Genomic DNA, 26,828 nt, shown 5'->3' on the forward strand with positions numbered 1-26,828 from the left:
TAAAATCTTCTTTTAAAAACAGAGTACTCAGAAGTGAACACAAAACTCTAGGTGTAATCAGATCTTTCAGAATTTAAATTAAATACTTATAGAATGTAATCTGATAAACACATGTAACATTTGCTTTCTTTCTTTTTATTTTTTTTTTCAGTATTGGTAAGCAAGCGTTCCACCACTGAACTACATCCCCAGCCCTAACACACTTGCTTTCGGTACCATTGACAAAATGTGAGTCATGTTACCTTTTAAGCTCTCAGCTCATTTTCATATGGACCATTAAGAAGATAGGAATTCCCATCCTATGCTTCTATAGTCAAGTTTTTTTAACCTCAATGAATAGTTTAACTTAATGAGATTAAGTGTTTTCTTATTTGTGCAGGCCAACTTTGCATATTCTAAGTCTTGATTCTCTCTTCCAACAATGTACTATTTCCCATAAGACTGCATCTTTTGTGACTAAGACCTGCAAAAGAAAGAAAGAAAGAAAGAAAGAATTCTAATCAGAAAAACAAGCTTAGCAGCCAGGTACAAGTATTTCTCTCGAGAGCTGCTTGATATTACACTGTGAGTGCAACATCAGTCACTCGCCTGCCAAAATAAATGATTGAAGTCAAAGCCAAAAGGACTGGAACAAGCGATCAGCCTGTGACGGTCAGCTCTGACTCCCTGAAGGATAAATAAATACAGTGGAAAAAAAATACACAAATCTATCCTTCTTCCCTCCCAAAAACTTTTCCAAAAGGAAGGAAATAAAGGAGTTAAATTGATACAAACTAAAATAATATAAATACTCAAGTTTAAAGAGAGCAATAGAGATGAAAATAGTATATAAAGATATTGACAAAGTATTGAAACTTGAAAAAAAAAATGGTGTGTTAGTTTTCTATCAGTTGTGACCAAGATTCTTGAAAAGATTAACTTAGAGGAGGGAAGATTTATTTTGGGCTCATGGTTTCAAAAATTCTGTTCATGATTGACCAACTCCATTGCTCTGGGTCTGAGATAAGGCAGAACATCACAGTGGAAGGGCATGGCAGAGGAAAGCCACACAGCTCCATCTGATAGCCAGAAAGCAGGGAGAGTGGGAGAGAATCCAGGGACAAGATAGAATCCCCAAGGCACATCCCAGTGACCTGCTTCCTCTAGCCACACCCTACCTGCCTACAGTTACCAGTAGAACAGTTATCAAGTCCAATAGTCCTTTCAAATGATTAATTCACTAATCAGGCTACAGCTCTGTCTCCTGAGCTTTTGGAAGCCCTCATAGTCAAACCACAACAGAGGGTTCAGTACTAATTGACTTGATAAGTCCAATATAAACCGAGGTAACAGAGTGAAAGACCAACAAGCAGCTCATTCCACGGAACCCAGAGAGGCTGAGAGTACTGGGACACCAGGTTTCTCAGATGGTCAAGTCAAACAGTGGAATAGCAGGATTATATAAGAGGTTAAAGGCCCCCAAATCCCATCACCCTTCCGCAAACTAGTTAACTACCCTCCTTCCGTTAAACGGAGTTTACTGCCTGGAAAAATTTAACCAGTTCTCAGTTCTCATCTCTCAGCTGTGCTCCCCAGCATTGGCAGCTGGACTTGTAACATGAGTCCACAGACTGAACAATTCCTCTCTGCAGAAACGAAGTTCAGGACTTTTGGAGCTCCCCAATAAATCAGCCAAGTCTACGCCCAGTCTCCCTAAAATGAAGTCAACCACCCACCCCCAACCCATAGGAATCCAAGTCATCTTGGAAGAGAGAAAAAAAACTCTTAGCAAAAAAAAAAAAAAATGCTCTTTCACAAAAGAATAAAATTTTTCAGATAAAAATTTCCCACTGAGTGTCCAACCCAATAGGTTTTATTAAAAGACCTACTCTGGCACACATTATTGTGAAATTTACACCAGAAGCATGCATGTGAAATACTGTGAAATCATATTGATACTAAGCTTCTTCACAAGAACATTTGAAGCTAAAAGACAAAGTAGCAGATGTCTTTCAGTTTCAGAGACAATGAGATTCTGGGTAGAATTCTACGTATGCACACAAATGCCCACAATCCCTATTAATCATCGAAGGAGTAGAATCAAAATGTTTTTAGATACAGAATTAAAACAAATAAAAAAATTTTTAAAAAAAGAAAATCACACAAACAATCAGGGCAAAAATTTTCAATGAATTCCTAGTTTGGAATAATATATAAACGAATTCTCGATGATCTGCAAAAAAGAAAAAAGAAAAATTCTGCCTCAAAATTCTAGTCATCCAGCATCCTTCTCCACAAGCAACGGGAAAACATACCCTACTAAATGAGAAAGCAGCCCAATAAAGAGGTTCCAGGAAACACAATCACACACAGGAGAAGGAAAAATTTTCCAGAAGGAAGGTATAGAGAGAGCAATCCCAGGGTGTTAGCTGGTTATCAAGCCCAGTAACCTGTCAAGATTGGTAGAAGAGGAAGGAAACTTCCTACAGGGTGACGCGCACAGGGGGAAAAAAGAAATAGAACTGATAGACTATCTCAAATGTTTGTACTGAGAGGAGATATTCAAGTCCCGCAAAGTGTTAGAATGAATTAGTGCTAGACCCATGGGAGAAAAGGAGGGTAAACCAAAAATTAAACCAATGATTAGTGCTCTGGAAAACAAAGGTTGTCCTAAGAAGTAACAGTCAACTGTGTTTCTTTGATTTAAAAAAAAAAAAAGTCAGCTTCATTTAAAAGGCATCTATCACCAAAGAGTTCACAGCACCCCACCCCCTTGTTTTAGACACACTCTCTGTGCTACTGTATTGATTACTTCTACACTGATGACAGAGGAAAAGGATTTAGATCTACATATTCTAATGTCCCTCACTTACTCACATACACTCCCCTCCACCGCCACCTTCCTGATCTAACAATTTTGGGATAAACCAAAATTCATGGTTAATAATATCATCACCATGCAAATAGTTGTAGTTCAGGTGGTGAAAAAATTCAGGTACAAGGTCAGTCAATAAAATGTCTACAATTGTAAAAAAAAAATCAATACTTCTTCAGCATATTTATGTGTAAGGAAGCAAAATTGGGAAGAGTCCACTAAGAGTTGAAAGTTGCCACTTCTAGAAGTGTTACGTGATGTTAGGGAACAGGACCTTGTAGGTCTGTTTTAATTTTTACAACATAATGGTTATTCTCTGATAGTATTTTTAATTAAAATGGAAAAATTAAAATCTCTAGGGAGCTGTATCCCTAAAAGTCTTTTTTTCGTATTTTTTTTATTTTAGGAAACTTGTCCTTGAAATTAAAAAAAAAAAAAGTCCATTTAAGGATCAAATAATTTATTCTGAAAAATCAAGTTAATGTAATATATATTTGGGACTCAGGCCATTTGGCCAAAAGAGGTTGACACACTGCACTTACTGGTTTTTTTTCTTTATCTTTTTATTTCTTCTCCCCCCACCTCATTTTTCTATTTATCATGTTTCACTTCCAAAATTATTTGGAAACTAACAATGCATATTGAAATTTAGCATGGCCATCTTTGAATCAGTCATATTTTCATATTTTGAATTAGTCATATTTCCTCTTGGTTGTGAACAATGAAAGGAGAAAGTCTGAAAGAATATTGTGCATACATAAGTCTATGAACCAATTTTTAATTTCTCATCTAAAGACCAGTTCTTGGAGTTTGCCTTCAGGGAGTGAAGGAAACAAAGATAAAAGGTATTTGGGGTCATTGATTTTCATGATTCTAACACATGAAATTATGGTTAGGGATATTTGTCCATATAGGACTTCACAATTTGAGGTACAGAACAAGTGTACTCCAAATTACTAAGCCTGCTTGCTCTTTTTTCTTTCTGCAAATAAGAAAACTTGAAACTCTTTCTCTGAAAAAAAAAATTGCAAAACAAAATTTGATTTACTATTTAATCATCTAAGCTGCTGCTACAGGTGAGTTGAACTAGCCAGAAAATTATCCAGAGAATTTATACTCAGGGACTTGATAAAATTAGATTGAATATGTAAAGTCCAGATGTTGGGAGGGGGAAAGCAATTTAAAAACTAGGGGAACCATTACTGCCAAGCAGTGGTATTCTGTTTTGTGAATCCTACATTTAATAATAGGACATAATAAAAAAATATTAGAATTGGGATTTTGATCCTAGATCTGCCACTCATATGACATTGGACAGCACACTGGCCATTTTTCTCTTCTGTGCTTCTGTTTTCACCTGTAAAAATTAGAGGATCAGTCTGGTTGATCTCTGAAATTTCTTTCAAATCTCAGGAGAATATAAAAAACACATAAGAAATATAACAAGAACCTCCTCTTTCTCCATGCATGCATCTCCCGGCTTAATTTTGTATAATTGTATGCAGGCATCTGAAAACCCTTGCAGTCTTCAGGGATCTGACCATCAATTACAGCAGGAAATGTAGTAGTCTAATTTGAGCTAACTCTTAAATATCATCAGCAAGACTCAAAGCTTGGATGCATCTCAATTATCCCCACAAATTATGGGTGTGGTGTCAAACATAATCCAAAATATTTCCACTTAGCTTTAGGATCCATTATATTTGATGGTTTGCAGCAGCAGACTCAAATCAACATTTTGGTTTCGCCCGGCTGAAAATTTGTTGCTCTAATTACATAGGCAAATGATCTCGTCTAAAAATATGCCTAGCTAGAGAGAAGGGACCCTTGTCTTTGAATTCAACATAGTCCTTGAATTTTTAAGGGCTGACTTTATACAGAGACCTAGTGACATAGGAATAGAAGAGGCCTTTGTGGGGTTTGTCCAGCTCACAATTCCCCCTTCTCTGAGAACGGCTCTCCACTCTGCTCCCCTGGGTCCCAGGGATGGGACTCTGGAAGCCACGTTTTAGCTATAGAAAGCCATTGCCTAGGATTCAGCTGATTGGACAATGGCTGAGCACCACAACAAAACGGAGCCAATCAGAGCCCCTCCTTGGGAATTTATAACTGTGACTCAGAGAGTAAAATCTTAATATGGAATCACTCATAAGAAACTATATAAACTCAGAACTGGGACATAGTGATCGTCTTAGGAGCAGATGAGTTACAGCTGATTTGCAAAGACAACAAATGAAAAACATTCTCAGAGAAAAGCAGAAATGAAAAAATAGAGAAACCCTGTTTTCTGGGCTGCTCATGGTTTTCCATTTCTAATCTTTTTTGAGTCACAGCTGCATCATTGTCATTGGCTTCTAGGACATTATATTATATTGTCCTGTATATTAAATTCTTCTTTCTTACTTAGACTAATTCAAGCTGCTTTCTGTTATTAACAACAACAAAAAAGTCTTTCTTGGGTTTTGAAGTGGCTTTTTCAAACCAGATTGGGAACTCTAATGGAGAAATCTTTTCAAGTGCTTTTCTCCTCCCCAACCCCTTTTAATCTGAATTAACTTGTGGCTTGACCAGAAAGAGAAGTTGCTTGGCATCTAAGAGTTTCAAATAACTAAAAGATGACCGCATGTCGAGAATTGTATCTTTTTGTTTTTCTGTGCCAATCTCTATCAATTGGGATAACATATGGCTTTTATGAGGCTGAAGAGAGGGTCACAGTGGTGGAAATCTTTATGGTGATGTCCAATAACATTCCTGAATCAGGAACAGGTTAATACCTAATAATTAATTATTTTCTGGAATAATGGCTAGATATTCCTAAGAACAAAGAAACCAGGGAGCCACTGCTGTATTATGGCTGCCATGTATTTATTTATTTATTTTCAAGATATGTGGTACACACACACACACACACAATTATTTATTTATTTATTTATTTATTTATTTTTATGTGGTACTGAGGATCAAACCCAGTGCTTCACAAACTAGGCAAGCGCTCTGCCACTGAGTCACAAACCCAGCCCAGTGGCCATTTATTAATTGCCTCCAGATAGCTGCAAAACCTATACCCTTTTCCACAGAAACTGAAACTCCAAACTTCTGGGAAAACGAGAGCAGGTATTATAGTAAGGGAGGGTCAGCTGGTGTGAAGCTTCATCTTTACAAGTGTCTTCACTTCTGTGAATTTTAGCCTTTTCATTCTTTCAATCTCATCAGAAATAAAGAGAATCTAGCATGAGACCTATAGGCTACTGGGTCTACTATAGACCTATGTGCTACTGGGTCTCCCTTCCCTAGACAGGGAGCTAAACTGTTTGTGCTTCTACTTCCTTAGCCGTACTCTGGGGTGCTGATCATGCATACCTCACAGGGAGGGTTGTTTCAAGGCTGTTATTAGAGAAAGAGCTTAGGAGAGAACCTGGCACATAGGGACACTCAAGTGATGATTGTTGTTGTTATTCTTATTTTAATCATTCCTGAGGAATTTTTCTAACCAGTTAGCTAGTTATCATGTATCTCGTTGCTACTACTGTGTCTGACCACTATCAATGATGTAGTTCGTGGGACTTGTTGGACAAGTGTGTGACTGTAACCCAAACCAAATACATGTAATGATAAGACATTCAAGTTCAATTCCACTAAAAGTAAATCATTAAACTGGAGTAACTTAAAGCATTATTGGGTAACAAAGAACAGAGCTAAAGAAAGCCTATAGGCAGCCCCTGGCACATTTTTGGACCATAGTTAATATTCATTCTATGAGACTAGCTTCCCGTGTGGTTTTTACACATCTGACTTTTATGTAATGAGGACGAGCTGTTGAAAATCTATAGACATAAGAAAAGAAAAAAAAATGGACATACTCTATTTGTTTCAGTTCTAATATTGCTCACAGATCAGACATTCTGGACTTCCATGCTTCTGGTTCCAGAAAATTCTGAATGTATAAACCAATTGTTTCTGTGAGCATCCAGAAGAAGAAAACTGCTAAGGAGTACAAGAGCAGATGGTGGTTTCTTCTGCACCTTTTCAGGGTAGCATCAGATGAGAGGACATGCTGTTCATTAAAACAGAATGAACCTCATTGAACCACTCCACCCCAGGCATAGTCTGGGAGGATCTAGAAATTTTTTTAAAAGTTAATTGCTCTGTACAATTAAGGGAGAAGAACTTTGAATCTCAAAAGCCAACTCAGGCAAGATAGTATAAAGAAAAGAGAGATGAAAAGATATGAGCTACAAGAAGGAAGGCCAGCCCTTCATAAAAGCAGGAAGACGTTCCCTATGGCAGGGAATAGATGATGAATTTTAAGACAGTAACATCTAGTATTCTAATATCTAATATTTAAGCTGCTGTCTACATGGTGCTGTCCTATAAGATCTGTTACCCCCTTGGGCGCCAATTGCTGGGTTTCTGTTCACGACTAAAAGGCTCAGGGGTCACTCCGGCTAACTGGGCTGCACGAAATAACCACAAGAGACACAAATACCTTTTTCTTTGGGGTCGCTGTGACGGCTCCTCTGTCCACAGAAAGAGAGAGAGCAAGAGCACCCGCTGACCCCTTTTATTGAGGAGAAGCCATTCAAATGAGGCAAGGGGTCAAATTTCAGGGAGCTGAGTCTATCTTCATGATGTCCACTGTCAGCAGGTTGACTGACACCTGGGTAGGCCACACCCAAGGGCACAGTAAGAGGAGGGGACACACACAAGGCACTTCCATGGAAGATTCTATCCTAAACAGGGCAAGGGGTTATATTACAAAGGAACAGGTGAGCATAGCTTCACCCATGGGGCTGTAGCAAGACACATCCATGCACGAGACACCGACCCTCACACCCAAGAAGGGTGCCACATTTCTGTGACTGAGAGCCTCAGCACCCAGCCGGGGAGTGTAACTCAGTCACGTGTAAGGCTGGCCTCCCACACCCAAGCTTCAAGTAAAAGAGATAAAGAAAGAATTCAAAAAGCAGAACTTAAGAGCAATAGTGAGGAAACACACTGGGACATGAGCAAAGTCTTGAAATACCACAAAAATCCATGGGTGTGACTATTCCATAGCAATGTCATCTATGGAGTTTAAAAATAAATTCTGGTCCCAGAAGGGAGAGACACCTGTCCACATCATGGCGAATGTCCCCATGAATGTTATCTCCTCCTCTTCAACCTTATCTTACCATTGTCCAGTTTGTTTAGTCCCTTCTTGGGTCCCATTCCGGATGATTGTGTCGTCTCCACTTATTATAGTGTTTACATTCCGCTTCTGAAACAATTATATCTGCTAGAGCACGGAGTGTATGTAAAACAATGACTGTGTGTACTGATGAGTCGTGGGAATAAAAGTCATCTATACAAAGTAGAGTTGGGTTTCAAAGGAAAAAAAATAATTTAATTGGGTTTTTTTGTTTGTTTTTACTCTGACATTTATTTCTTCCAATGGGTCAGCGGACACGTAACACTCTCGTTTTTATTGAGACCAAAAGTTAAGTAACAAGAAGATCATTAATGCCACAAATATTTATGGGCCACAACTCATAATGAATGGCACAGCCAGGAAGTAGGATCCCAGACAGGAATAATAAATTCAGTTGGGAAACAGAAATGAAAACAAAAAATGGGGGCCGGTGTAGACACAAGGCTAAGATAATATAAAGAGGTATCAGAGAACCCACCTTAGGGAGATACAAAAACTTCAAAGGAAGGTGATGACAGAAGCAAGTTTTTATGAATTGGTGAGTCTTTGCCCAGCCAACAGGAGAGAGAGGGCACAAGGGGAAGGCAAGGGCCTGAATCTACATGTAAACCCTCACCTGAGCAAGGAACGCTGGGAGATGTGGGCCTAGGAAGAGAAAAGAGAAAGGCAGGGTGGGGGACTGTGGAAGTCCTGGCATGACAGATGTTTGGCCTTGATTTTGAGAACTGTGGAACAAAAGCTGATAGAAATCTGCATGATTAAGAAAATAGGTGCTTTGGGGGAGAAAAAAAAAATGGGCCGGAAGGAGATAGAAATGAAGTCTGTAAGTACAAACGTCTCAACTACAGTAATGACCAGGGGAAGAGCCGGAAAGTCAGATCATTATTATTAGGTCTGAATAGAACATCTCTATTTGATTTCCTGTGCCCAGCTGCCTGAATCTGATGGCGAACTCGCCTCGCAAAAGAGGGTCAAAACAACTTCACTTATTTCTGCCGCCCTGGACAATTTCCAGTTCCCAGATGGAAAGTTCTACCTCCAAGCAATTCCTTCTGCTCTCCTGCATTTGTAACTGCCTCTGGAACAGTCTGCATGAAGGAGCTCCACTGCCCCTGAGCTTCCCATCCCTATTGCTCCCACGAAAGCCTCCTGCCTCCACAAACATTTCAGTTGCAGAAGGTGGACCCCAAGGCCTCCTCTGTGAATGGCAGAGTAGGGAGTGAAGTGGATCTGAGTTCCCAGAGCAGCACTCACTGTCCTGAGCTGAATTGGTCAGCAATCCTCCTCTCCCCACCTCCTGATCTTCACCACCACAGGCAATCTCTGAAGAGGACCCCATCCTGCCCCAAGCAATCCAAATGGCCTTCTGCCAAATCCCCCACGGGAGTCTGCAGATCCTTTGTGGGTGATTTGGAGAGATTTGTTGTTTTTAGGTAAAATTTTCTCTTTTGTTTCTCTTTCCCTTTCTCAGACTTGGAGGTGAGCTCAGTTTTCAGGTTGAGGGTGGGCTATGGGTTAAAATCCTCATCCCTAAAGGGACCTCTGTGAGTCTTATGGGAAACAGTCTCAGTTGACTTAACAAGGTGGCCAAGGTCTCATGGATATAAAACAATAGGAAATGAAGACTTATCTGCATAGCTAAGTTGCTAGTTCCCATCTCCAGTGATCTGTTTGAGTTAGCCTTTTTTTTTTCCCTGACTGTAAAATGGTCTGCAAGAGAAAATTCCTGTTCCATGTGCGCCCTCTCTTGGTGAGAATTCACATGCAGCCTTTTCCTGCAAAAAAGGATACATGTGTGTGTATCCAAAAAGTAAAGATTTAGTTATATTTCAGGAATATCTAGATAGACAGACAGACAAATAGATGTTCCTGATTAGAATTGCATACAGCTCCCTCCTACAAATTTAAGAATAAGGCACAACTCCCCTGACAGGTACTTCAGTTGGCAATAAGAGTAGGCATGGGGGGGTCAGAAGCATAGACTGAGAGAAACAAGGTCTCATAGGCCTGATGACCTCAGGCTTTTGCGCCTCTGCTTATTCAATCAGTAAATTGCACTACCTGATCTTAGTCCTCCTTCTCTGATGTTCCCTGACTTCCAGAAGCCATGGCTCTTGTGTCTTGGATGAATGTAAAGTGCTTGGTACTTTGATGACATTGATGGGAGTTAATGATTCTGAATAAACCAGAGAATCTGCACCAGGAGAAAAATATTGTTTCTGGCTGTGGCAGCTTTAGCCTCTGAATTTTCCACAGCAGCCAGAGATAATTGGCCCAAACAAGTTTCCCTTTTACTTCTTCTCACATTTTTAACTGTTAAAAAGCCTATTTGAAGATGGTAAATAATGTGAATACATCCGGCAGAATCACTACCCATTCCTGCAATCCACCCCTTTAAAGTAAAAATCTGCCAGCAACATATCATCCAAATGCTGCTTTTTGAGCACAAGAGGGGACTCAAGAGGGCATCTTCTTCCTAGATGATCTCATTTTTCCAGCGTGCAATGGAATGGTTAAGTGTGCTGGCAAGCCGCCTGTTAAGGAGAGTGCAGAGATGACCCCTGGGGTGGTGGGATCTTGGGATTTGGAAATGCTCCAGCTTGCAATGTTCCACCGATTATTCTGGCAAATGCATAATTAAGGGGGAAACAGTTACTGGAAATAGAGAAGGAGGCAGAGTGTGGAAGCAAACTGTGAGTGGTTATATGGACGGGAGGGGAGTCATTTGTTTTTTCAGTCGTTGCCCGAAGAATGTCACTGATGATGAAAAGAATTGAATTGGAAAATGAGAAAACTCCATTATCCTCCAAGCCACTATTGTTCCTTTCCTGCTCCTGATGGAAAGGAAAATTGAACCCTAAACCTTAGGCTGGCACAGGGTTGTGGTCTTTGGGTGCCCTCTACTGGCGGGGAGAAAGATTGCAGCTGCCTTCCTGGAGGAAAGATACAGGGCCCATCCAGAAACTGGCGGGGGAGGGGAGGTGCTGAGACTCAACAATAATTGCTACATAATAAGAGCAAAAGAAAAAAAAAAAGTGGGAGGGTGGCGGGGGAGAAAAAGGGACATAAAAATCCTAAAAGTTCTTTCCAAGGCAGCAGCCAGAAACATGGACTCATAAATGAGCACTTTCCTGAGTCCACAGGACGAGACCATCAAATGGATGGAACTCCTGGAAGTGTCTAGAGGAGGGCAGCTCTCAGCAGCAGATGGATGCTGAAAGAAGGTGTGATGAAACAGGGAGAAAACGGAGGGAGAGAGAAAAAGAGCACTAACTGGCCCAAACCATCTTTCCCTCCAACCTGTCATCTTAACGGAAATAGCTGGTACTCTCATCTTCATAAGAGACAGAATTTTGTATGTTTGATCCCCTGAAAAAGACAACAAGAAGTTCTACATTTTTGACTTTTTACAGAGTCTTACACATTCTGAATTGTTCTACAATGATGGAGTATTCTTTGTGGTACGGACCATGTAAATTCGGAAGCCCAGGGTGCCTAGATCAAGGATTTCCAATTTAGGGGCGGAAGGAGGCGTCTTTGGCTCCTCTGGAGAGAGCTGCTCTGACAGTTTGTTTCATTTCACTGAAAGCACAATGGATCATGGATCAGGACAGACAAAACCAATACTTTTAATAGTTCCCTACCAGATGTGACATACAAGCTGGTAATTATGACTGAGAGACATTTGAAGCTGACCTTTATACTCCACAACAAATACCCGATTTGGTACTAGGATAATTGAGAATGATCTGACTCCCTTGACAGATATCTTAAGCTTGCTCTAGTGTATCAGTCAATGAGGCTGGAGTAACAAATAGACCCCTTCAATACTTTTTTTTTTTAATCTTGCTTATGTATCAGTCCTAAGGAGGAGTTCTTGCTCCACAGGCAGCTGTTCACACAGTGACTCAGGGCCCCAGGTCTCTTTTATTTGAGGCTCTGCTATCCTATAGGGCCTCACCATCATATGCATTTAATTAGAGGAACATACAAACCAAGAAATCACATCCTCCACCATTTGCACTCACTTTCCATTGGCTAGTGCTTAGGCCACCCCTACCTGGAGCAGATTCCAGGAAATGCAGTCTAGTTATGTGCCCAAGAAGATTTTATGTGCCCAAGAAGAACACAGATTTTGGTGACCAAGTTCTAGTTTATGGCTACCAGAACTTTTAGAGTTCAATTTGTGTTATCTCTTCTGATAATTCACCCTATCGAAATCCTTCCTTGCTATAAAATTCTTCAGGTTAGCATATCACCACACTTCTAAATCATAGCCCTAACATTTACGAATTATATTACTTTGGACAAACTCCATAATATCTCTAACCTTCATTTCTTTCATTTATTAAATGAGAATAATAACAGTAATTACCTTATAGTAACATCAGGATTAAATGAACTAACATACATAATATATTCAGCAAGAGGCTGGCTCTTAATTAGAATGACCACATTTATTCTTTCCTTCTTCAACCTAGATTGTTCCTTTTTTTTCAAATCAGCTAAAAGCAGATTAATAAATCTCTACTGCATTTTCATTTTGTTCAAAGTACCATAGGTAGTAGATATTTTTATCCCTAGCCTCAGTGAATTAAATCTATTTTGATGATGAAACATGAAACTGATGAGAAATTAAGTCTTCAAAGGATGCTTAGAGACTATTGAGTCATCAAAAGAAGAATTTTAATAAGAAGGTAAATTATTAATTCCTAAATGAGTTTTGCATGCAATGGAAGTTTCAAAAGACAAAGTTCATGTAAAACTGCATGGGGAAGGTAGGATTTAGACTTGGTCTTGAAGAGTGAATTCTAGCTATAGAGTACAGGTAAGCATGAGAACAGAAGACAGTATAGGAAATTAGAGTGACAATAATAAATAAGTAAATTGAGTTAGGGAAAACTGAGAAACAAGAACTGATACAAATTTTCTAGATATAGGTGTAAAAAAAAGTTTAAAAAGTAAAAAAAAAAAAAGGAATAAAAAAATAAAGCAGGAAAGGTAATTTCTTTTTTTTTTTTTTTTTTACTAATAGGTAAGGTAAAAACTTGCACCAGCATGTCAGGGAGTAACAAATCTAAATGTGCAGAAAAAAAACATTCTGAAGGCAGAGGGAGACATATTAAAGGAGGCAGAGGGCAGGAGTTAAGCACAGGCTCCAGACCCACTGCCTGAATTCAAATCTTGGCTCTGTCATGTACAAACTTATGACCTTGAACAACTTTCTCAGCCTCTCTATGCCTCAGTTTTCTCATCTGTAAAATGAGTGATAATCTTTTAGAGTTTGTGTGAAGATGAGATGACTCAATGCATGTCAAGGAGTCAGGAAGGAACCTAGCACACAGTCAGCCCTCAATCAGCAGTAGTCACTACAATGATGGCAATACAGTGGTCCTCTTTCTTTTATGTGACCCTTCATTGCATCAGGATTGAAATCAAACTAGCTTCATACAATTGCTTCTAGTACTAACATAACCTTTCCCTCTTAGAAATCATGAACTACCAGGCCCCCCTGGACTCGGGGATCTCTGGTGTCTTCTGGGTGTCCTAATTTCCTCTTCTTATAAAGAAACTAATCGGCCCCTGTAGTCCCAGTGCCTTGGGAGGCTAAGGCAGGAGGATCATATGTTAGCAACTTAGCAAGGCCCTAAGAAACTTAGCGATTTCCTGTCTCAAAATAAAAAATACAAAGGTCTAGGGACATGGCTCAGTGGTTAAGCATCCCTGGGTTCAATCACTGGTAACAAGAAAGAAGGAAGAGGAAGAGGAAAGGAAGAAACCAGATTGGATTCAGGCTGTTACGGTTTGCCTATGAGGTGTCCCTCACAGAAAAGCTCATGTTAGACAATGTAGCAACATTCAGAGGTGAAATGGTTAGATTATGAAAACTATACACTGGTCAGTGGTTTAATTCATTCAATTAATAATTTAAATGGATTACTAGGTGGTAAACGTAGGCAAGTAGGGCATGGCTAGAGGAATTAGGTCACTAGAGGCATGCCCTTGGCAATATTTTTGTCCACTGATCTCTCTCTCTCTCTCTCTCTCTCTCTCTCTCTCTCTCTCTCTCTCTCTCTCTCTTTCTGGCTGCCATTGGCTGAGCAGCTTTCCTCCACCATGCCCTTCCACCTTGCCTCATCTTGGGTCCAGAGCGATGGTGTTGGTTGACTGTAAACCAAGACATCTCAAACTATGAAACTAAAATAAACTTTTCCTCCTCTAAGTTGATCTTGTTAGGTGTTTATAGCCCCAAAAAGCCAACTAACACAGAAATGGATAATAGAAGTAGGGTGAGTGACTAACTTGCTGGTGTGGTTCAGAAACTTTTGGAACTTGTTTGTAGGAGGAGTTTAGAAAACTCTAGTAATTCAGGCTGGAGAAGACTCAGAATTTTGTAAGTAGAGCTTAATGGGTGATTCTGATAGGAGCTCAGAAGATCAGAATGCTAGTAGTAATGCAGACAGTAAAGACTGTGCTCACTGAGGTTTCAGAAGGGAATGAGGGAAATTGGACTAGAGGCCATTTATGTTACATTCTGGCAAAGAATTTGTGTACATTTTGTCCATGTCCTAAGACTTTCTGTGAAGTTGAAGATATTGGACTAATTGATCTGATGGAGGAAGTTTAAGACAGTACAGCACTCAAGCAATGCACAGGTGCTGCTGGCAGCTTTGTTTCAGGTTTACTGTAATCATCAGGAGCAGGACTCTAGAAGAAAGATTTTAAAAACTTGCAGTTTGGCCAGAGAAGCACATGTAAACTGAAACCAAGGAAACTGTGATTGTTGAAGACATCACCACAACTAAAGAGATGCTAAGTACTTTGCACAGCGACAATGGGAAAAATGCCTTGAGAGCATCTCAAGAATCAGCAAGACTACACCCATGGCTGGCTCAAGGATGTAAAAATAAAAATTCATTTAAGAGAACTTACAGGCATCTTGCTCATATATAGGGGGGCCTAGGAAGTTGTTTCCCTGGAATTCATTTCACTGTGCCAGCCACCCAGGCACTCAGGCCACTTTAGCCATGGTCAAGGGGGCCTGGCTATTGCTCAAGCTGGTGGGAGATCTTGGCATCATCCACTTGTACTGGTTCTGCAGGAATTCAAGATGCTAGAGTTAAGGGGTCATGGAGGATTTCACCCAGATTTCAAAGAAAATCCTAGGAGTACAAATGAAGTTGAGCAGAGTGGAATCCCTGTGGGCTGTCCCTGAGAAGGTGATGTGACATATAAAGCTGTGAGAAGGAAGCCAAAGCTCCAGTGGAGACCCCCAAGATTAAGAGATGCCAAAAACATAGAAAATCTGCCAAGATAACTTGCTGGCTTTGGACAGAGCCCACCTAAGAGAGAGGCCATATGAGGTGCAAGCAGCGAAGTCTTAGGGATGGGGATGCACAAGCCCTTTGGAGATAACAGCTGTCACATGTTCCAGATGCCAGACATCAAGCTACGGGACCCAATTTTTGTCTAGCTGGGTTTTGGTCTTGTTTTAGGCCCATCCCTTCTTTCTGTGCTGCTATTCCTCCACTCTGCAAGGGGAATGCTTGCTCTGTGCCATTATGTTTGTATTCTATATATTTAACTTGCTTGATCTTTAAAGCTTTACAGAGTCTCACAGCCAAGTGTTTGCCTTCACACTGAGATGAGACTTGGACCTTTAGGCAATGCAGGAACTGTTAAGACTGTGGGGACTTTACAGATAGACTAAATGCATTTTGCACCATGAGAGAGACATGAGCTTTGAGGGGCTAGGGGTAGAATGTTATGTTTTGGATATGAAGTGCCCCCAGAAAAAGCTCATGTCAGGCTATGAAGCAATGTTCAGAGGTGAAATGATTATGAGAGCTTTAGCTTGGTCAGTGGGTTAATCCATTTGATTAAAATTTAAATAGATTATTGGGCAATAAATGTCAAGAGGATCTCTTTTGTCATCACTATCTCATAGTAAATAATCTGATAACTTATCAAGAAAGGCAAGAGGTATTTTTGTGAATGACTCCATTCTTTCATTTCCCAAATATGTATTGCACATGCTCTGAGCAGTGTGCAAGGATACAGCAATAAATAGACAAACCCCCGGTTGTCGTTTAGAGTACATTCCAATAAGGGGAAACACAGCATCCCTCAGATTATGTCGAATGAGGACAAGTTCTATGGAGGAGAATAATTGAGATAAGAGGCGCCCCATGCAGGGAGGGTTACTGTTTTATAAGTTGTCGTAGACAGCCTCTCTCATAAATTCATATCTGAGCAATGGCCCGAAGGAAGCTCAGGAATAAAAAAAAAATAATGCAGATGATTAGTGAAAAAACATTCCAGCAGATAGAATAGCAAGTACTAAGGTTCTGGGGTAGAAGTGATTTAGAGGGTCCAAGGAACACTAAAGTGGCTCAAATAGAATAGGTGAGGGACAAAACTCTTGGAAGTGAGAAGAAAGAGGTAGGTCAGGCCACCTCGTACTGTGCTTTCTCATCCTTGCAAGAATGCTGGGTTTTACTGGAATGAAATGGGATGCCTTTGAAGGTTTTATGCACATTCTTGTGCATATGTTATTATGTTATTCTAACATATTCTGACTTGTGTTTTCAAAGGCTCACTCGAGTTATGCTGAGAATAGTCCAGGTAAAGGCAATGGAGAAAGCTGAGCAGATAGTCTAGTTGCAAGTCAAGTCTGGAGATAACAGAGGTTTGGCACAAAGTTGAAACAGTGAGGTTTGGATTCTTAGTATAATTTAAATGTAGAGCCACCAGGAATCTCTGCTGTCCCATATGGCACCTGAGCCTCTCTCTGGGTTGCTTTTGGCATCCTGGCAATTAGTACTGTCAAAGTTTTAGTTGCATCTGAGCACTCTTTCTATCTTGGAGCCAAGTATACATCTTAAATCCATGCATGTCCTCCCAAGTCCAATCTACATATCCAAATAAATGAACACTAACATTACATACATTCTACTTGGGAAAGTGGATAAAGATATAGTAGGCATCGTTAGCCATGTATACCCTAATCACGGGTTATAAAAAAGTCCAAAGTCAAAAGCATTGCAGAACATTCCTCCAGATGGTATGAGACTCAGATAAGGAAATGCAGAATGCCATTATGAGTGTGAAACATTTCTAACCAGAAAAGGGAAAGAGAGCAGAAGAAAGAAAAGCAAACCAGGGAAGTGATAAAATTTGTTCTCCCTAAAACTGGGTAACTCGAATGGTGCAATTGTTTTTTGTGAAGGTTCTCACTGATACGTGCAAAAGCAAGCTTACAAAAATGGTCTTCTAACCGCTGAACTTAAGGGAAATTGGTGTCATCTTAGTTTTTCTTATTTAAAATGGAGCATGTAACCTGGTTCTGCTCATCTCTCTTTCCCTGATTTTTGCTCATACATTCATCTTTAAATCAACATTAATTTTTATGAAGCAAAAATTATTATGACAATGATTGGCATCCTCTTTATGGAAAAGTGACTGTCCTGAGGACACTGGTTCCACACTAGACATCTATAATAATGGAAGCCGTTTTTTTTTCTAGAAACTTGAGCCTCCGGGAAATATCCACTCCCTAATTCCTGAAACCCATGAATGTTACCTTACATGGCAATTTATGCAGATGTGATTAAATTAAGTTTCTTGAAATGAGGCAATTATACTAAATTATCTAGGTGGGCTAAAAGTGTAGTCACATTATACCCTTATAAGAGGGAGGCACTGCACAAAAGTCAAATCAAAATGGATCAAAGACTTCATAATTAGACCTTGCAACTGCTAGAAGAAAACACAAGGTTAACACTCCAATATATTGGTGCCACCCCAACTTCCTTAATAAGACTCCCAAAGTATAAGAAGTAAAACCAAGAATCACTATGTGAGATGCTATCAAATTAAAAAAAAAAAAAAAACTTTTGAACAGCAAAGGAAATGTTTAAGATTGTGAAGAGAAAGCCTACAGAAATGGGAGAAAATCTTTGCCAGCTACTCCTCCAATAGGGCATTATTACCCAGAATATATATTTTTTAAAAAACTCAAAAAACAAATAGCTCAATCAATAAATTGACAAAAAAAAAGCTGAACAGAAACTTCTCAAAAGAAGAAATGTAAATGTGCAAAAATATATGAAAAAAATGTTCCACAGCTCTAATAATCAGGAAGATGCAAATTAAAACTATGTTAAGATTTCATCTCATTCCTGTCAGAAGGGCATTTATCAAGAACACAAGTAATAATGAAGGTGGAAGAGGATGTGAGGAACAAGGTCCACTTGCACACTGTTGGGGGACTGCAGACCGCAACCATGGTGGAAAGCAGTATGGAGATTCCTCAAAAAACTAGGAATGGAACCACCATATGACCCAGCTAATCTGCTCATTGGGATTTTTTTTTCCAAAAAAAACCCCCTAAAATCAGCATACTATGGCAGTTCAGCCACCTCAATGTTTATAGCAGCATAATTCACAATAGCTAAGTTATGGAATCAACCCAGATGCCCATTGATAGATGAATGGGTTAAGAAATTGTGGTATGTATACACAATGGAGTTCTACTCAGTCATGAAGAAGAATGAAAGTTTGGCAGTTGCTGGTAAATAGGTGAAAATGGACACCAATCATGCTCAGTGAAATAAGCCGGATTCAGAAAATCCAAGTTGAATGTTGTCTCTCGTGTGTGGAAGCTAGAGTAAAAGGAAGGAAAGGAGGAGGCAAGGATAGGATATCATAAAGCTAGAGGAAAGAACAGTAATGTAGAAAAAGGAGATCTAGAGGCAGAAGGGAAGGAAGGGAAAGAAAAGGAAATGCAAAATGAATTCTTTAAAAAAATCATGTTTTGAGCATATATAAATAAACCACAGGGAATTTCACTTTCATGTATGAATAAGAAGAACCAAAAGAAAATAAATAAATATCCAGGTGTATGGGCACATATCTGTAATCCCAGCGGCTGGGAAGTCTGAGGCAGTAGAATCATGAATTCAAAGCCAGCCTCAGCAACTTAGGGAGGCCCTGAGCAACTCAGTGAAACCCTGTCCTTAACTGGGGCTGGGGGTGGGGTTCAGTGGTTCAGTGTCCCTGGGTTCAATCCCTGATACCAAAAAAATAAATGAATAAGCCAAAGGGAGTCTAGCAGAGTAGAGGAAGAAGAAGGAGGGAAGGGAGGAAGGATGAGAGAAGAGGGGAGGGATTGTGAACAAAGATCAAATTCCATGCATGCATGATTTTGTCAGGATGAACACAGCTACTCTGTATAACTATAATGCTCTAATTTAAAAAAAACTCTGAACATGATTACGAAAAGAAAAAAAAGGTGGCAAAAGAAGATTTTCCCCATAAGGAGGAGAAGGTAATGAGAAAGCAGAGCAGATACCTGAAGATGCTGGCTTTAAAGATGGGAGCCAGGAGATCACAAGCCAAGGAATGCAGACAGCCCAATTCACAATAATGAAGTTATGGAATCAACCCAGATGCCCATTAATGGATGAATAGGAGAAGAAAAGGGGAAAGATGGTGGGGTGAGATGGACATCATTACCCTAAGTACATGTATAAAGACTCCAATGGTGTGGATATACTTTATATACAACCAGAAATATAAAAAATTGTGCTCTGTGTAATATGAATTGCAATGCATTCTGCTGTCATATATAACAAATTAGAATAAAAAATATAAAGTAAAAATAAATTTTAAAAGGTGGGGGGGTGGAGGTGCGGACAGCAAGGAGCAGATTCTCCCGCAGGCCTGGAGAGGGCACGGCTTTGCCAACTCATTGACTTTGGCCTGCTGGTGCTTATTTTGCCCTTCTGGCCTCTAGAACTGTGACAGAATAAATGTCTGTAGTTTTAGGCCACAAATTTGTCTTATGCCACAAATATGTGTTTATTTATTACAGCTACTATAGGAAACATGACTGCCTACTTCAGGGCCTGCGATTTCCGTGGGTGATTTTTTACCCCACATTGTCACTTCTAAAGATTTTGTTCTTTCCTTTTTCTACATAGAAATCCTGAGCCGGTGTGCAAGCGAAGGGCCCATCATCGAACTTAACTGGCCTTGCTTGTGACCAGCCTCTCCCCCAGGGCCGAGGCACTGGGCTCCCCTCAACCTCTCCACTCCTTCTTTTTCCTTCTTGCTCCTCTAGATGTCTGGCCTCCTCCGTGCCAAAGACATGCCCTTCACTCCGCCCCAGCAGGACATCCTCAGGGTCCTCCCCAGAACTCCCCAATCTCTGCTCCAGCCTGCCCTTCTCCAGCCACCTCCGCCAACCCCCTGAAGCACTCACTAATCCTGAACTCCAGATCTTTCGACCATTACCATCCACCTTTCCCCTGACTCCCCTTGTTGTGGTGTGAACTGATAAACACAACCAATAAAAGTGTAAGTTATATAGATTAGTAAACAATATAGATTATAGATATAAGATTTTGATAAGTGAGAGAAGACAATTAATAATAAAGTAAGAACTGTGATAGGCGGGCCCCAGACTCCATTTTGCTGCCTTCTATAAAGAAAAACAAGAGCTGTTTCTGAGAAACTGAAATGAAAGCTGTTTTTTTTTTAATTTTTTTTTAAAAAATTGTCTTTCTGTACTTTGTACCCCACAAATTGTATCCTACCCAGGATGCAGTGGTGGTCGGGGTGGTCCTGGTGAGCTACATCCTGGGTTTGAATGCCTGTGTGGGTCTACATGACTTTGAAGTAGATTCTCACCCCACCCAAGTTCAGGATGTGACTGTCTAGCACCTGCTCAAACCCAGGACTGTGGTCAAGTGATCTGCAAACCTAATGCTTTTTTTAGCTTCTGTTTATCACTTGCTTGCTGACTGGAAAAATCTAGTCCTGCCCAGAGCCCACAGGTCCCACTTATTAATGTTTTAATTGCTGTGATTGGCTAGCTTACATGACGATAAACAAGTCACCGAGTTGTGGGGTTTGTCCTTATGTTCTCCTTGGATGGACCAGGAAGCTGCTGTCCTCCCACAGAACTTGAGTCTCTATGGTGGGTGACAGTCCCTGGCCAGGTAAATAAAGCTCTCTATTGATTTGAATTTGGACTTAGAGTGCTTTCTGAGGCATCTCCCCATAACACTCTCTCACCACAGTCTACAGCCACCCCCAATGCTTCCTGCCCCACCACACCCCTCTCCAGGGTTCCCTCCCCACCTGCCTGTTCAGAGGCTGGGATCCAGGATCAGAACCTTTCTTTCCTTCTTCACTCCCTTACCGCCCCACCCTCTGTTTTATCCACCCCATTAAACTTCCCGCCCCACAAACTATCTGCTGACTTTGAACAGATAAACACATCACTTTAAACTCCCAGAACACACCCCGCGGGGGAACCCAACACTGCCCAGCAATCCTGACCTGCTTCTCTATAGGATATCTGTCTCCTCTTTCCTCAAAATAATGATTTCAAAACTCCTGCTCCTTTTAAATACACCACACATTTCCCCCGCCCAGTCTCAGCTAATGGTCTTAATGTTTTCCTGTGTGGGATTTAAAAAAAAAAACACACTCAGGAATGAGATAAAACCAATCTCCTCTTCCTACCTCTAAAACCACCCCAAACCCACTCACTTTTCTTTTCTCTTGATACAATGGAACTGTCTCTGCTCCTAGTTGACACCCATCCTTCCATGTTTACTCTGGATGCATTTCTGCCCAAGGACCTTGCTCCTACAAGTTTTCCTTTTCTCCTGTATCGTCAATTGCCTGTGGGCTCTTGCGCATACCTTCATATTACTCATCTAAAACAAACAAGAAATCCTTTCCTCCCTCTCCCCTCTAGCTGTTTCTCTGCAATCTTTCACAACCGACCTCCTCAAAATGATCTGTCATTACTGTCTCCACGTCTTACCGTATATTCTTTCCTCAGCCTACTTTTGGGGGTTTCATCCCTCACCTCATCTCTTCTTAAACTCCTTTAGTTTTTATGAATTTCTCAAAACTAAAGCCAATTCTCCATTCTCATATTATTCAACCATTGTGCACCTCCGAGCTCTCTTGCCTCTTTCTTGGTAAAAACTTCCTCTCTCTTGATTTCCATGACACCAGGTTCTCCCAGTTTTCCTCTGACCTCACTATCCACACTTTCTTTTCCTCCCTTATTGGCTCTTTCTTCTCTGCTCAATCTCTAATTGGAATACTCTGCTGGAATATTCTGGGCCCCGTCCTTATCCTTCTTCTCTTCCCTACCTGCACTTTCTGCCAATGCCATCTCATCCAGTTCCACGATTATACATGCTACCTACATATGGATAGCTCCAAAATCTGTGTTGGCAATACTAGCCTTTCCACTAGGATCTAGGCTCAGATATCTAACTGACTCCTCAACATCTCAAATATCACCAAACCAAAGGTGGACTCTCTATCCACCACCCACATCCTACTTTGCCCCTGTCGTGCACATGTCACTAAATGATATCCCCCTAGGCCCAGTAGTTCACTCTGTCCTCTTGGTAGAACCATGGGCCCTTGTTCATCTTCTCAACTCTCCCACCTCAGTCTTGAAGTCTTAGAAACTCTTAGCCACTTTCTTTTGGCATCTAAGTACACTTTCAATTGTAAAGTAGCCCTGTGGTCCCATTAGCTCTTTTCTCCATTCTTGCTCTCCACAATCACGGAACATAGCTGCTCAGTGTCATAAAGGGCATGAGACTTCTCCACCAACCTGACAGTTTCCCAAGGGTACGCATGGCATCAAAGTCCAAGCCTTTCTGTGTTGGAGTGTCCATTCTGGTAATTCTACAGCCCTTCTCCCAATATATGATGTGTTGTTGAATCCCATGGGACCTTCTTAAGGACACTGGTTGACATCTAGGTTCTTGTTATCTCCTCTTGGAGTAGGAGTTCTTTCTGACTCCTACTGCTTTTAGGGTAGCAAAGCTGCTCACAGGTCTTTGGTGTGAATTTTATGCTTTTAGTCTCTTGCCAATATTTTCAAATTTAAAAAGAGCCCTGCTCTCCCCACTGTCTATGGTTCTAAGACTATGGACTTTGGGATGAATGTAGAGAAGTCCACCAAGAAGCTCAAGAATGATGAATTTGACTCTTCCAGACTGGATCTCTCCTGAAAGTCACTACTCTTAAAAAATCCTGAAGACAAAGGACAAGAGAAATGGGTTCAAATAAGTCTTGGGAAGGAGAGAGGGGAGACACAATACCTTAAGATCTTAAAAATATCATCCCCCACTACTTTGTTTTTCATTGTTTTTTGTAGGTTTTTACATTTTTCTGTCTTCTGAGGAATTTTACTGGGAAGGTATAAAAGGCTACTTCCAGGGACTGCCAGCCAGATGCTATTTTAAATGGAAGGTCTTTATTTATTTTTTTTTTTATGGAAGTAAATCTCACCTACAGGAATATTCTCTCATCGTGAACATTTTGTTCTGCTGTCATACCTGAGAAAAAGGGAGCAGAATCATAAAGAGCAAGTGCCAAAAGAAAACAGAGGACGATCCGAAAGAACTTAACATACTTCAGTTTTCTCTGAGCCATTTCTGTTTTTTTTTTTTTTTATCTATGCATTAGATAGGTCATCCATTAGTTCCCTAGAATTGCTCTAAAAAAATAAAATTAAAAAGAGTAGCTTAAAACAATGAGATCTATCCCCTTACTGCTAGGGAGACTAGAAGTCGGAATCAAGATGGCGGCAGGCTGGTTGAGGCTCTGAGGGAGCACCTGTCCCCTGCCTCTCTCACACAGCATCTGGTGTTCCTTGGTTTATACACACCTCACTCCTATTTCTGCCTCCATCTCCTCATGGTATTCCTCTCTGTGTGTCTCTCTATCTTCACATGATCAGTTTATAAGAACACCAGTAACTGGATTTGTTGGGAGTGGCCCCGGCTCCAAAGACTAACTTCCCCATCCCCCAAGAAGAGCCGTCCAATGGTGAGCCCTGCTGGCTCACATGATCCTTACCCACCAATCAGAGCCCTGTTGGCTCACCTGATCCTACCCACCAATCAGACTAGCCCTGCTGGCTCACCTGATCCTTACCTTCCAATCAAAAGCACCCCATGCCAACTGTCAAACCACCCCTGGCTCTATAAATATGCAAAGCTGTTCCTCAATAAATGGGCATTTGCTAAGATGACAAGCCTTGTTCCTTCTTTCAGGATTCAAGACGCCCTCTTATCCAGTAACACCTCATCTTAACTATTTATATCTATAAAGATCCTGTTTCCAAATAAAGTCACATTTTGAGGTTCCATGTGGATAGAAACTGGGGTTAAGGGCATACTATTCAAAGATAAAATTGTTCTGTGATAAAAGTGTGGCAGCATTTCTCCAGGGGTTCCCAGAGGAGCAACCCACTAGATTTATAACTGGGAAGCTAAGAAGAGCCGTGGATTGGGAGGAGGGGTCTGTCCTCAGTGCAGATTTGAAGGGCAAGTTGTCTTTTGAAAATATAGGTGCCTAGCATTTGTTTTTTGTCATTATTGTCATTCTCTCTATGCTAGTTTATACAGCATCCATTGTTATTTCAAGTTTCACTCTATCTAGTTGAGAGTTCCAGTGAATAAAGGCAACTAGACTAGAATTCAAAAAAACCTGCCTTAAAGCCTTGTTTCTGTCACTGAGTCTAAATATGCTCAAAAATAGTATCCTGAAAATAATGAAATTTCCAATGGTCTTTGTGGGATATTTGTGACATTTTTCAGCCCTGGAGTTATTAAAACCTAACACTGCACTAAGACTTTTGTGATACCATATTTTATTGAGGACACAAGGCACTCCGAATGTAATACCAGAGGTAAATTCCCCTTCCAGAAGAGTAAAATCACACACACAAAAATATATTTTTGGTATTTTAAGCAATTAACTCCAGTTGCCTAGAAATACAACTAGAGTTTCGCAACTATATGGGACACACATTTGCCAGGTATTTAGGAAGTCATGTTCCAGATCAGCAGTTAAAATGGACTGTAATGCAAATAAATGTGCATACAGGTAAGGATTCCAGGAGTTTCAAATACCCTACAACATAGGGCATTCTATGTAAGAATTTGATTCATATTTCAGGCACTAGAAAAGAGAGGTGACAGAGTAAGAGGGGGAAGGGAACAAGAATGAGCTCATTAGAATTACATGACTTCTCTGAGCTTCAGTTTTCTCTTTCCAGAAATGGGCTTAATAATTCATTTTTTCATCGGAGTTCTCTCACATGGAGTGTGTAGTGCCATTTCATTATTTATCACATAATCAAGCTCCAAAATGCCTAGCACCTCGCCAGCCTTTAGTAAGTGTGCAATTCATGTTTGTAGTGAATGAAAGAACGAGTATGTCCCCACGATTTCAAGGGGTTGTTCTGAAATGTGTTGTTAATAGCTATAGGCCCCTATTCTGCTAAATAGTACTGACCATCCTCATTTCCCTGTGGCCTACAAATGTTTTCTTTGTTGAGCAGCCTCTGCCTTGGCCACTAGATGGCGCAAGAGGAAAGTCCTTGAAAGACAGAAATGAGGCAAGATGGGAAATTGGCCCCAATAGGAATAAAGCAGACATCCTCCAGGTTAAATCGGTAAAATAGGTAGGCAACAGTTCACCCAAGACACTGAAAGGAAGTGAAGCCTCCAGGAGGAGGATGAACTTAAAATGAACTCTGAGCACTGGGCAAAACAGAGACAAAAAAAAACTATGCAAATAGAAATAAGATACTGGAGTCAAGAACAGTGATCTTGAATAACTTTCTGGGACCCCAGGGGAAGATCAGCACAGCTGGGACAATGCAAGAAGGCTGACCAGATCAACCCCCACGGTGAAGGAGTATCACCACTACAATGAGAAACCTAGAACGGATTGTGAAAATGCCACTCCACAGAACCGAGTTGTTGTGTAGACTCTAATGCAGATCACTCTAATCTAATGCAGATCATGCTGTATGTAGTTCTCATTTCAGAGTCAATTCTTAACAAATCCTTGTGCCATCCTATTTAAAGGCACCAAAGAACTCCCCTAAATGGTTTCATGGAGGCACCAGGGCCATACGCTCAGTTCCCTATAGAAGTCAAGAATCTGGAGTTGAGCGTGGGTGAAAGAGAGCAATCATCTGGAGTACAGTGCTGCTTTTTAAGCCTTGCTTCCTCTCGGTTGGGTAGCATGTGATTTCCAGATGCAACGGACCCCTCCACTTCCTGGGATTGTGCGCTCATCAGGAGTCTTCCCAATGATTGATGGAAATTTCTTCCTGTAGATCAAGCCTCCAGGAAGAAAAGCTGTGGTCTTCGGAGTACAAGCCACTCCCAACCCTGGAACAATTGCATTGGTCACGGAAGTTTAATGCATTGCTATTCTGTATTTTTAACATCAGTCTCTTATGAGCTTGGTAAATGTGAATTGCCACCATGGAAAAAAAAATTTTTTCCTCTGGACGAAATTCGTTCTCTGAACCTGTTGGACTCAGAGCCTTGAATTCTGTGTTGAATGCCAGCTGGGATGTTTTTGGCACCTGATCAAGACTCCTGGTTGCTGATCCTTTCCTTCACATCCTTTTTTCACTCTTCATGTCCAGGACTCTCTATCCTGGTTGCATATCAAAATTATGCATGAAGAATTTTATTCAATGCAGACTCCCAGACTCAAGCCCCAAAGATTCTAACTAAGTCGATGTGGTTGACACAGAATCTGTATTCCTAAGAAGCCAAAGGATTCCAGTGAGGCTACCCCTAAACCTCTGGTGTATAAGAACTGTTCATCTTCTTGAGTATATTCCCACAGGTTACTCCAGGAGCAAAGAATCAGGAAGTATTTTATTTGGGGGGTAGGAGGGGAAGGTCTCCTGATGAATAAGAACTCCCT

At 40.7% G+C, this 26,828-nt stretch overlaps 1 protein-coding gene across 9 annotated transcripts in view; it reads left to right on the forward strand.

Annotated features, from left to right (window-relative positions):
* LOC114079095 (small integral membrane protein 36-like) overlaps positions 1 to 26,828 on the forward strand; it is a 235,256-nt gene that overhangs the window by 206,837 nt on the left and 1,591 nt on the right. For 3 of the 9 annotated variants that reach the window (XR_011705073.1, XR_011705080.1, XR_011705072.1), the window contains 2 exons: positions 152 to 228; positions 8,974 to 9,847. The gene's annotated coding sequence lies outside the window, so the exon portion shown is untranslated. Of the gene's footprint in view, positions 1 to 151; positions 229 to 8,973; positions 9,848 to 12,288; positions 12,304 to 14,147; positions 15,941 to 20,026; positions 21,074 to 26,828 lie in introns of those variants that run through there. The other 6 variants (XR_011705077.1, XR_011705075.1, XR_011705076.1 and 3 more) reach the window with 5 other exon arrangements.

This window comes from Marmota flaviventris, chromosome 17, assembly GCF_047511675.1.
Source record: "Marmota flaviventris isolate mMarFla1 chromosome 17, mMarFla1.hap1, whole genome shotgun sequence".
NCBI lineage: Eukaryota > Metazoa > Chordata > Mammalia > Rodentia > Sciuridae > Marmota > Marmota flaviventris.